The following is a 13,830-nucleotide window of genomic DNA, read 5'->3' as shown; positions in this document are numbered from 1 at the left end:
ATTCAGTTAGGATTCTTGTGCTGAAAAAAATACACACAAGTTCAGCACTGTTTAACAAATTCAGCAGATGAATTTTCATTTATTAAACATTCAAAACATCTGAATGTCTGAAAAGATTCAGTTTTAGTATTTTTGTATGTTATCAAAGAGACTTTTAATTTGCTGAATTTTAAGTATTGAAAAGAAACATATGAATGTCTGAATTTTAATACTAAATTTATTTATACTGTTTGATAAATATTTATAACTGAATGCTTAATAAGTTTTATTTGACAGTTTTGCCCTTATATCTTTTCATTCAAAAAAGAAATAGAGCCTATAATTTCATTAGCTTAAAATTGTTAGATATGAAAATGATAATATTTATTTTTAAATCAAATTAATATAAAAGATAAAATAAATTATATGAGGAGTATGGAGAAAATGTGAAAATCATTAAAAAGGGAGAAAAAAGAAACAGACAATCGTTAGATAGAGAATATCAGGTTGTTTAATTAGATAAGGATTTTGAACATAATTAACAAATAAGAATAGATTTGGTAGATAAGATAAGGTAGTTGAAATAATTATATTGATTCTTATCAGAATTAAGCATTCAATTAGGATTCTTGTGCTGAAAAAAATACACACAAGTTCAACACTATTTAACATATTCAGCATATGAATTTTCATTTATCAAACACTCAAAATATCTGAATGTATGAAAAGGTTCAGTTTCAACACTTTTTTATGTTACCAAACAGACCCTTACACTTTAGCCATTTACGGTAATTACAACCTTAGCCAAGTAACGCTCCATCCATACAATTCTTAAGATCAAACCTATTTACAAAAACTGCATGCACAACATAATTGTCTTAAAATCTAAGTACAATGTTAGAGATCAAAAGTGTAGTCCCAACATTATCTGCATCTAAACATATAGTCCAGAGTAACAAAAGCATGTGTCAAGCCTTCCGCCTCCCTCCTGTAAACCCTTGCTATGATCGAAGTCCTCCTCGTAAAAGGTTCCATTCTTTGAAAGGTTCAACAAAGAAGTATAGGTGATTACATGACCAAAAAGTAGTCCAAGATCCCGTCTACCTGTCTAAATACGTTAGTACAATAATGCGTTTGATAGAAAAAATTATGTAACAATAATATAGACATAACAAATTAGTAACAGTTCAATAACCATTGGACATGAGTTCGTTACAAATCAGTTCCCATCAGCAACTTGGATATTTAGTTCGAGCTATTGATTGCGTCAATAGGTTGGAAACAAAAAAGTTCGTAACTGTTTGTCTCACTAGTTGAGATGTAAACGAGTCGAGTCGATCTCGAACAGTGCTATATTTGAGCTTGAATTGATATAGCATTGCACAAAATCAAGCTCGACTCGATTGAATTTGAAATTCTACATATTGAATTCGATTCACTAAGATTTCTAAAATGCTCGAGTTCGATTCGAGCTCAATCAAGCTCGAATGCGAGTTCGATGTATTGAGCTCGATTAGAAAAGGTGACATTTTGGAAATTTATGTAAACTCAGTACCTATATATGTAATTTATGTACTGCTCGATAAGACTCGATGAACTATTGAGTTTAACTAAAAATGACGTCTGTTTGGATTGTAAGTTATTTGGGATTATTTGGGATATTTTTACTGTAGCACTTTTTGTGATGTGATGTATGTGAGATAAAAAGATATTGGGAAGAAAAAAAGGTGTATTGGAAATTGTAAAGATGATGTAAGCAAATAAAATTGGGGAAATATGAAGCAATCCAAACAAACTCGTCTCGTTTGGCTAAATGAGCTGTTCGAGATCGACTCAAACTCAATCAATGCCGAGTCAGTTCGAGTAGATCGTTTGATCGATCAGCTTGCGTGTTGCTCGATTCATTTGCACTCCTATTCACTAGGTAGGCAAATACACAATATGGAAGAATTAGTTCTATTAATAGTTAACAAAGAAATAATGAGTTTAACAATTAACACATACATAACATCAGTGTTTGGATAGCATATTATCTCAAAATAATATTTTACTTGCATCATAAACACATTTCTCAATCTATCTTTTTATCTCACATATATCATATCACAAAAAGTACTACAGTAATTATTCCAAATAATATTTCAAATAATACTCTATCCAAGCAAACCTGATATCATTCTGACAGAGTATCCAAACAATTCAAATTAAGGGTTAGTTCCACTATCCAACCTTCAAGTATACCATATATAATCTTGCTTTAGTCTCCACGTTATGAATTGGAACACTTTACTATAAAAACCATCACTCAAGTACAATCCTCGGTAGCCCCGCGGGATAGCTCTACCGGTCATGTAGTCCTTCTTTAAGGCATTAACCATTGTTCGAATCCTGTAGTTATCATATTCGGAGTGGATTGGGGTGCCCTTTCCCGAACTGCATGGGAACTAGTCGGGCCGAAGGACCGAATATCCCCTGTGTTGCTTAAGTATTCTCTCTAAGAAGTTGCTCGGAAGTTACCAGATTCCTCCACGCGCTCGAGAGAGAGAAAAAGAGAAGAGGGCATGGCCTATCTTTTTTTTCTAAACAGTGGTGGTTGCTTTTATTAAAGGGATAATTGCAGAAACCTCCCTTGAGATTTCTGACACTTGCACTCATCTCCCTCGTGGTTTAAGAAATAACACTGACCTCCCTTGAACTTATTGATTATTTGCATATTTAATCCAGGTTAGAAAAAGTGCTATTAAAATATTATTTTAAGAAGTGAGATGAGAAATTTGTGCCAGATTTGCTAACAAAAGATTGTGAAAATTTACCTTTATACCCTAATTATTTGGAGAAACCTAATGAACAAATTTTGCAAAAGAAATCTTATTTTTTGTCAACTAATTAAGTAACCAATTAAACTAATTAAACTACCTGTAAGTGTTACTTGCACATATTTAATTTATGTTAAATACAAAACCTACCAGTTTTTCTTTCGTAAAAATATTAGTGTAACACTTTTTGAATTTTATTTACAAATATTTATGTATTTAACATAAATTAAATGATTCATAATAAAATCCCCATAAATAGTTAGTATTTTGTTCATGCAATTGAGGAAACCCGTAAAGAGCTAGTATGTTATGGGCAATTTCTTTTTTTTTTTAACTTTCACATATTTAATTTATGTTAAATACAAAACCTGTCAATTTTCATTTAGTAAAAATATTAGTGTAACGCTTTTTGAATTTTATTTACAAACATTTATGTATTTAATATAAATTAAATGATTCAAAGTAAAATGCCCATAAATAGCTAAGACTTTGTTTATGTAATGGAGGAAACCCATAAAAAGCTAGTATGTTATGGGAAATTTCTTTTTTTACTTTCACATATTTAAATTTTATTAAATTCAAAACCTGCCAGTTTCCCTTCATAAAACTATTAGTGTAACACTTTTTCAATTTTAGTTACAAACATTATTTATTTAATATAAATTAAATGATTCACAATAAAATGCCTATAAAGAGCCGACACCTTGTTCATGTAACGGACGAAAGTCATAAAGAATTGATACTTTATGGGCCATTTCTTTTTCTTTTTTTTTAATATTTAATTTATATTAAATACATAACCTATCAATTTTTGTAAGAATATTACTGTAACACTTTTTGAATTTTACTTACAAACATTGATGTATTTATCATAAATTAAATGATTGAGAGTGAAATGCTCATAAAGAGCTGATACTTTGAATAGGTAATGTCCATTTGCCCATAAACTATATCCCTTAAAATTTATTAATTGTTAATTAATTTGTAGTGCTTTTGTCATTCCTTTACTAATACGACTTGGCATGTAATACAAAGGGCAAATCTGGTACAAATTTCTCATCTCACTCCCTAAAACAAAATATTTTAATGGCACTTTTTCTAGCCTGGACTGAATATGCAAAGAATCAGTAAGTTCAAGGGAGGTCAGTAGTGTTATTTCTTAAATCAAATGGGAGGTGAGTGCTAGTATTAGAAACCTCAGGGGAGGTTTCTGCAATTTTCCCATTATTAAATTTCTACTTGTACTTCAAACAAGATTTAAGGGAGGATAAAAGGTAACACTGCCGTGATGACCGGCTTTGGCTTGGGTCATCGATGACATTGGGAATCATTTTGGGCTCCACCAATTGTCTAATAATTTCTCGGTTGAACCTCGATCTTTTCACCATTGTCTCGGTTCAACCTCAATACTTGCACACTTTTTCTCTTCATTGCACTTATTTTTTTGAGTTAAATCCTGAAAAGCCCATTTTGATATGCATCTACAGTTTTTACGCACTTAATAACTTTTGGGCACAGTAATATGGTTAAATACGTTAGATACTTATACCGGGGAGGGAGGATGGGTTAAATAGTTTAGAGGAGGAAGTGTAAATGAAAGGCCCATGTTCGAATTCTTCTACATATACTAAAAAAAATTGTTACATACTTATATGGATGTGAAAGTTTTTTTTTGCAGACGTTGTAACTGTACATCACGAAATGAGAAAATTGATAGCATGATGTCAATATATTTGGCGTACACGTTAAGCGAAAGTGTTGCTAGAGTTAGGAAAACAAATTCTAAGTGGTGAATGAGTTTGACATGCAAACTTTTATACCCAAAAGGAAATATATAGCAGATATTTATCGTATATGACATGTTGTATTCAACTTTGAAATAAAAATTAGGGTTAGTGGCAAATTTCCCCTGCAATATGAGTTGAGTAGCATATTGTCTTTTGTAATCAGAAAATACATAAATTACTGCATGCAAGCAAGTGGCCGAATGCGTGGCCTAGAATTCTATGAGAAGTAGAAGTGTGAAACTGTTACGCCATTGAATACATAATGCTTTGATAGTTTTATCGTATGGAAACGGTATTACCAGCCACGGATTTAAGGGGGGGCTGGTGGGGGCTTAAGCCCCCCCCAAGCCGCCGGAAAACCCCCTATATATAGGGGATTCCGGCGGCCAGCCCAGCCCCCCCACGGTGAAAGGAGATAATGATAATGCCGGACAAACATAATGACTTGGACATGTCTCTGTATGAATCAATTCCTTTGCTCTATTGGTCGTTAGTTTCTTTCTACTTTTGATGTCAAGTGCATAACTAGCGGTAGATTAGGAATGCAGGGCCGGATAGATTTTTCTCCCCTCATTTCAACGGAGCAGGTTATCAATATAAAATTGAACAAAAATACAATGATCTATATATTGTTTTATACATATATATACATTTATACATAAACACATTATTATTTAATTATTTTTTAGTTTACTTCAATTTTTTTACATTGTTTAAACATAATGATTGTAAGTTTAGATTTCCTATTAAAAGTAGAGAAATGAATTAAAAAAAGATCAAAGTGATTTTTAACCTTGATTTTACATTGAATATTCAGTTAAGAATTTTAAAAAATAATTTATAATGTTGTTATTAATGTTTTATATACATAAAAAGTATAATTACACAATAGTGAGGGCACCCGTAGGTGTATAGGCAGGGTATATGGATAGAAAAAGCGGGGAACTGGGCCAGGGAGATTTTAGAACATCGGATCGAAGAGGGATCCCACACCCCATTGCCATCAAATGGCAGAATTTTCCCAATTCGTTGCTATTATAAATAAAAAGAATTTTAAAAGCACGGGACGGGAGAGGGATCTCCTGCCCTATAATTGCCATCCCTACGACAGAATTTTTCCAACTGCTTCTGTTGAAAGAGTATTTTCTGCAATGAATATTGTCAAGACTGATTTGCGCAACAAAATGGGAGACGAGTGGATGAATGACTGTCTGGTTGTATACATCGAGAAGGATATTTTTGCAACAATTGAAAATGAGCAAATATTGCAGCGTTTTCAACGGATGAAGACTCGCAGAATGCAATTGCCTCCTCTTCGTTATTCGAGTGCAACAACTACCAATACTTCAAGTGTTAATCAATAACAAATTTTTGGGTATGTATAATTATATGTTTTTATTATTTTTATAATTATTGATTCTAAATTTTACTTATTAAATATATTTATTTCGTGACAAAAAAAATTTTTTAATACACTTCAGCCCCCCCAAAAATAAATTTCTGGCTCCGTCCCTGGGTATTACTATATAATTTTTTAATTAAAGAAAATTATAGTGTCCAGGGAATGGTGACATAGCTGTAAATGGAAATAATCATAAAACTACACGAACTACTTTTGCTAAATAAGTGTTTTAGTTAGTTATGATAATTCAAACTATTTGTATACTTTTCATTGTAAAATACCAATATCATTTAAATATCAGAAGGAAATATTAATAATGAGAAAGAAATAAAAATGAAAGTTAAATACTTTATATGAATATTTAATTTCCATCTTTCTTATTCTTAATAAGAAGAGTATTATTAAAAATGGAATACTTTTTTTACAAAAAAGTAAAAGAATATATTTCACTATTGAATAACACCAATATTATACATATAGTCTATATATTTCTCTTTGATTTTTCTTTCTTTGAAATTGAAATACTTGTGCACATGCACGCGCCCGTGCACTTTTCTGTGCACGTGTGTTGGTATTATTTGATTATTATACACACACACATACATATATATACCGATATTTTTTTTTTTTTTGTAAAAAAACATTCTATTTTTACTACTAATTACAGAAAAGTGGAAAATAAATATTCATAAGAAAATATCTCACTTCCATTTTTTCTTGTTTGTCTTTATAAATAATTCCTTCTGATATTTAAATGATATTGTTATTTTCATATGAAAAATATTTATGTATCATAAATTATCATAAGAAAATGCAAAATTCCTTCTAGTTGTATTACCAATTCTTGGACATTATGATACTTGTTAGGGTTTGGCTAATGGGTGTCTAGTGGGCACTCGTCAAGAGAAGCATCAACTATTAGTTTCTCGGTAAGAATGTTATTAATTTGAAAAAGAATTTAAATCCAAGGGATGCCATAAATGTGAATGTATGTGTTCATATGATAAGATTGGTGTAAATTATGTGTACTTAAAAATGTATAACAACACGATTTTTCCAGAATAAATTTCTCAAAACATTGTGTACCTGAGGACATGATTCTCTTTTCACACCTCTTATACCTTAAAGTCTAATCAAAATGTCTGACCATTTATCAGCAGAGGGCAATATGTATGTTTCTGATTACACAAAGGGCAATTGCTACTTTAATCCGCATTACTGGGGGCAACATGCAATTAAGTCTAAAAATTACTGAGAGAAATCAACAATGAAATGGAAATCCTACTCAACAACTTTTCCTCCGACTTCTCTAACTTCTACTTTTTATCTGTTTTGGTCCTGGCACCTTTAATTTCCACCGGAGAATCTATCTAGTTAAAAGGAAAGTTCAAGGAACAAAGTCGCCGGGGACATCTATAGCACGGAGCCTATGATCTATCCTTTTCTTACTCTTAATCAATGTTTTGAAATTCTAACCGGCCATCGACTCGGTCGAGGTCAGGGGTCAGAAGTCAGGGATCAATGGGTTCGATCGAACCCATCCAAAAACCAGATGATACCATCATGATGTTATAAATATATTTAATTTTAAAAATTAATATACTATGCAAAATTTCTAAAAACATATTAATATTAAGAAATGTAGGTTCAATGTATATTTGATATTTCTAAAATACTTTACAGAAAATACAAAAAAGGTTGTATAATTAAGTAGCAATTTATGCAACTTACAATTTAATGCATATTCGACAATTTTAGAACCAAATTGGAGGACTTATTTGAAAAGTAATACAATAATTTAGGGCTATAGCTATAAGTTCTAAAATGTTTCTAGGTGTAATAATAGTTTTCTAGTACTCTAGGGGTCAAATCATAAAATTGATAAAATATTTCTAGGTGAATTTTTTACTTTCTTTTTTTAATGTTTTATCCCTTTTTTAACTTATATATTCCATTGGAGTTGTTTGAAAGAGATTTATAGTAGCATATATGAAGAGATTTGAGAGTGATTAAAAAAAAGAATCAAAAAAGGAAAACAAAAAAGGTAAAAAAGAAAAAGATGGAAAAAATACTCGGTTCGAAGCTGTTCTTCCGGATTTCGGTCAAACTCAGTCAAAATCGGATTTGACTGAATTTTTGTTTCACAGTTTTTTAAGACAACTTGGATTGAATGCCTACTTAGTTCCCAATTCAATCGATTGAACCAGTCGATTCGATCCGAGTTTCAAAACACAGCTCTTAATAAGGCATCACAAAACTAAACTGATCGATCCAAGAATTTTCGAAAAGCTTCTATTAGAGTCCCGAGTTTCTAGACTTACTAGTTATTACTTGACCACAGAGTCCCATCAACCCGATTTCCAGTCTCATGTAGTAATTTTTGGCTTTCCATGTGCTTAATTGTGAAAACCAGCTAGCTTTAGGGGAGTTAACCACTAGGTATAGCAACAAATGTAGTCATAGTTACTGGTTATATAGGAGTTCATACCATAGTTATTAAACTCAGTCCGGAACTCAACCTAGAGAGGTAATCGAATCACCGATTCAGGGCTAATTTCTTAGATTATAGGTTAAAAAAAAAACAATCCGCTAAATGTACCTCTGACAGGTTAGTTTTCTGAAACTATAGCGGCCGTGCTGACTCAGCACGGCCGCATATTTTTTTTTTTTTTTTTTAAAAAAAAGCAGTCAGCTGGGTCAAAAAGGCCTTGGTCAGGCGCCTGACAGTCAATAATTTCCAATGTCATCGCAATCCGAGAAAAACATGGCAGATTTTTTTTTTTTTCAATTTTAGGGATTTTTGTAAACTTAAAAGAAAATCAAAATGAATCATTTAGGACAAAGCAAATTGCTGCCTTTATGTGGAGGTAGCGAAGGGGAATCCTCCCCAAGGTTGAGCAAATTAATTTTCCTTTTGTACTCACAGAGATGAGGGCTTTTGGAGTTTCTATGAAGGTTTAACCCTCCAAAGTTAGTTAGAGATTTTCTTGAATACGCTTCTACTTCTCAGTCATAACACGAATAGTGCACCAACCAGAGTCAAGTTTTATACTTACTATGGCTTTATTTTACTAGTTTTAATTAGAAATTATTTTCAAAAAGTAGCTATTAAACATAATAATTCTTTTTTGATACAGGATAAAATGGATAATTGTGTTTTTTGTACCATGAATATTTAGAGAATATATAATGCATTTACTCTAGCTATTGCAAAATTGTTACCTGGAGCTGCATATCCGATGGATCCTTTTGGTGCAACAGCACTGCTGGTAGTTTCTTACTCAGAATCAATGTCAGCAGTTCTAGGAAGAAGCTTTGCTAATCCAAAGTCACCCACATGAGCTATAAGGTCATTGTCAAGAAGAATGTTACTTGGTTTCAGATCACAATGAACAATAGCAACTTCATAGTGGTTGTGAAGATAATCCAAAGCTGAAGCCACATTAACTGCAATATTTATCGTCTGAAGAAGGTCTAGATTTCTTGATCTAGTTGCTTCTGCTAATTCTGAATGTAACCACATGTCGAGACTTCCATTTTGCATATATTCGTAGACTAGTGCCTTGAATTCATTACCTTTGGTATCAATACTGGAGCAATAAGTTAAAAGAGTGAGAGAAGATTTCTATGGCGAATGCTTCTCAATGCTTTGCACTCAGCCTCAAAACTTTTGGAAGCCCCATTTTTTTGAAGGTCAAGAACTTTTACGGCAACTTCCTTGTCTTGGTGTTGATCTAACTTTCCTTTATACACAACTCCAAAGCTTCCTGATCCAATTAAGTTCGTGGATGAAAATCCTTCCGTGGCATGGTAGAGTTCATGATAAGAAATTCTCAATATCTTCTCAATCGGCTCTGAGGGCATCATTAAGGACTCTTTCACACATTTATCTCTTTTTTTATGTAAAAAATGATACAAAAAGAATGTGACAGAAATTACTAGTATCACTATGAGGACCAGGGGAATAACTATTACTAGCAGACGTTTTCCTTTCTTCTTTCTTTTGACAAGACAAGATGGTAGTTGCAGCTCAGGTATGCCTCCGCAAAGTTTACTGTTTCCTACCAATCTTATTTGGCTCGCATTTGCAAAAACTCCATCTGTTGGTATTTCACCTTCAAGGTCATTATAAGAAATATCCAGAAACTTCAGAAACACCAACCTGTTTATGTCTCTTGGTATTTGCCCACTGAAGTTGTTATGTGAAAGGTCCAAAAACTGGATGCCCTTCAAAGAAGCCAAAGCTGGTGGAAGTGTTCCATTGAAAAGGTTGCTCTGCATATCAAGGTACTGCATGCTTGAACAATCTCCAAGTGTTGAAGGAACTTCTCCGGAAAATTTGTTGCTGGAGACAACTAGCTGTTGAATGTTTGCCAATTTTCCTACTTCAAGGGGTAGGGAACCACTCAATGAGTTGTGTGATAAATCTAGAATTGTTGGCGATTTGTATGACCCAAAGATCTGAGGGGATACACTTCCACTGAAGTTGTTTTGTGAAATAAACAGCATTTGTAGACTTTTACAGTTCCGAAGACTTGGTGGACACCTTGGAAGTTGTTGCTGGACAAGTTCAGAACATATAGATTGGTAATGTTGCAGAGGGTAGATGGTACCTGTCCTGAAAGCATATTCCTGTCAACAACCAATACCTCCAGTTTCTGAAGTTTGCCAACATCACTTGGTAAGACACCTGTAAATAAATTATTTGCCAGAGACAGTATATACAAATGTACAAGATTTTCAATTCCCGCTGGAAAGGCTCCTGATATCTTGTTCTCTGATAGGTATAAATGTGTCAACTGATATGAGAGATTGTGAAGAATATTAGGCAATTCACCACCAAAGTTATTTTTAGCCAAAGAGAGTATTTCTAAATTGCTGCAGTTTGTCAAAGGTACAAGAAAGTTTAGATCACCGGCTGAATTGCTACCCTAGAGATTTCCTTGCAGACTCAGAATTCTAAGATTCAGCAAATATCCAAGGTTGTATGGAACATGGCCTTCAATTTTATTATCACCAAGATCAATTACTTCAAGCTTAGTACAATTGGTAATTGAAACAGGTATTTTTCCAGAGAACCGGTTTCCAGCAATACCTATTATATCTGAAGATTCGGTAGCTTGAGACCTAGGTTGGTTGGAAGGCTCCCATAAAGAAAATTATCTGGTGCAGTAAAGAAAGTGAGCGTAGAGATATTATACATGGATGAAGGTATTTGACCTGTTAGCTTATTTGATCCCACTGCTAGGAAAAACAAGGTGGTTAATAAGCTTATCTCGTCTGGAAGATTCCCCTCCAAATTGTTAAAGGTGAAGGATAATTGCTTGATTGAGGATAGGTTCCCAATTGTAGAAGGAATTTCTCCTGTCAAATTATTTACAGCAAGCTGGACTCAGAAACATTTTTAGGTGGTCGTCAAGGCAAATATATACTATAAGCCATTATGCACGACGAGCGAACCAAAATTTTTATCCTCATCATCCTCTTTGCTTCCTCACTAAAGAAAGAAAACAGAATTAGAATCTAATGGCCAAAGAAAAATTAGACAAAAAAATTGATAAAGCCCCACCCCCTGACACCCACGTACAAAACCCCCCAAAAGAAAAAAAAATTCTTTCTTATTTCAAGAACTGGTTTTCCCCCAAAACTCCCAAGCCCTCAACACCAACAAAATTACACACACAGCTATGGTGCTGAATGCCATAGAGTGCAGCTTATATCTCCTTCATTTTCTTGCTCCCCAAGGCTTTATGGTTTTTCTTTATTATTATTAAAAGGTAAAGTCAATTAATGGAGCCAGAAAAGCAATCAAACTTGACTACGGGAGTTGAGGTCAATTCTTCTTGTGGAATGATGAAGAAGTCATTCCTTGGTTTTCACACCTACATTTGCAGTGGATATTCGAGAAATAAAAATTAGTATTTACAAACAGAACAATCAGAAAAATGATTTGGACATAACCATGTAGTAGATGTAGAGGAAAAATTTCAGCGTAAAACAAGGACCACATTATGCTGAAAGAATCATGGTCTATTGCAGTACATTGGCAAGAGAATTACCTTAAGTTCTGGCGCAGGTTGATTGATATACCAAATCCAATTGATCCGTTTGTTCAGTAGTTCGTAGAGCCCACAGTGAGTTCCTGAACTCAATTCAAAGTATAAGCATTTCCCCAAGTTTGGATTTGCCTTCTTGAGATCCACCACAGCTTCAGCATGCTTGTTATTTGAAAATTCAAGAACACCCCTCCTTGCACAGTAAGCAGAATATCTATGTATAAGATAACAAGGACAAAATGTCATACACAGGAAATTTAAAGCAAGAACTTAAAGAGATATCGACTACTACCTTTCACAGACCTCAGCTTAAGATCAGGAAGGAAACTCTTTCAAACACTAGAAAGACAGACATCAGCAGCAATAAGTAAATCACTGACTATGTCATATGTGTCACCCGTTTCAAGAACTTTGCATTTAACTGTGACACAAGTCTTGCCTTCAGAAGTGCAAAATCCAAGGAAAAAATGCCCCCACAACACAACATCAGATGATAATGCATTGTGTAAAAAAGTATATAGATCAGCCCAGTATGCTGCTCGAAAATTTAAGTTTTCATCTCTCGTCAGAGTCCAGCTGATTTTCTTTTCACCATAGGTTGCTTTGTTCTATGAAGACAGAAATAGAGAAGTCAAGAGTAGTTGAGTTTTCAATTAAAGGATTCTAAGTTTCTGCTAGCAATGCCATCCACAGGACAGCGGTATGATATGATTTAGTTCCCTACAGACGCATGCTTTCATTATGAAACAATGTCTATCATCTGTTAACAAGCGTCCCAGAAGGGTAGGCAAGACAATAGAACAAATGCAACTGCAGCGATCAGCTGTCATCTAAATTCCAGAGCTCAAACATGATTACTTTCAGCTTCTATGACATTGTAAATGACTCTAAAGCTAGCTTCATGGCTAAAAGACTTTCTAGCTAATTGGTTCAGTAAGAAATGGTAATTTTAAACACTAAATTACAAAATGTCCAACAAATTTAATGACTATTTGATGGTTTGCTTTTGTTTGGAATCAGAAATCCATTTTGTCACCCTCAAAGGATTTCACCTTTAAAAAGAGTACTTTCAATTAATTCACTAATAGGGTTCTAGACAAGGGAGAAAGATCTAGTCCTTTTTCCTAATGCAGAAAAAAGGAGAGGGGGACAAGGGATCTAATTAGGACTAGTCTTAGCAATTGCCATACACCAGTCTAAATAAGTCCTTGCCGAGACTAATAAATTAGTGGAAATAACTTTTACTAGCACAAGCATTTAAGCAGGTTCCATACAACAGCCTGTCCGTAATTTCTTAGGAGTAAATAAGACCCAATTAGTATCTAAAAACATCAACGAAACCATTCATATTTTAAACTCATGAAGGATGTACAAATAATAAGAGAAAAAAGAAAAATAACCCTTGAAAGATAACATAATAAGGGTTTTTATATATTCAACATACTTGATCAATGCTCAGGAGCAAAGTGGAGTTCTTAGGAGTTGTGGAGGGGCAAAGAGGGTCAAGGCCAAGTCCAGCACCAGTTGGGCTCCCGCTTGGGGGTGTACAAGTTTTCTCCAGCACCACAACATCCCACCCTGCATCGATAAGAGCATGAGCACAAGATATCCCTGCTATGCTTCCTCCCACCACTACTGCTTTCGGCTTCCTGTTATTCTGCCACCCCTTCATATCTCATCAGTTGGAGTATTATTGTCTCCTTCTCGTGCTTGTAGTTTTGCTGGGATGGAATTGATTGGACATTTTTGGAGATGATTGGTCCATCCGTTTGGGGCCAAGTAGAATCATT

The 13,830-nt window shown here is 33.8% G+C and overlaps 1 pseudogene; it reads right to left on the bottom strand.

The window, feature by feature from the left end:
* Positions 1–9,092: 9,092 nt before the first annotated feature.
* LOC113702667 (uncharacterized) lies at positions 9,093–13,806 on the bottom strand (annotated as a pseudogene).
* Positions 13,807–13,830: the final 24 nt, after the last annotated feature.

The sequence above is a fragment of the Coffea arabica genome, chromosome 8e, assembly GCF_036785885.1.
Source record: "Coffea arabica cultivar ET-39 chromosome 8e, Coffea Arabica ET-39 HiFi, whole genome shotgun sequence".
NCBI classification, from domain to species: domain Eukaryota; kingdom Viridiplantae; phylum Streptophyta; class Magnoliopsida; order Gentianales; family Rubiaceae; genus Coffea; species Coffea arabica.
The sequence above is the reverse complement of the archived record's forward strand: the minus strand, read 5'-3'. Positions and strand labels throughout refer to the sequence as shown.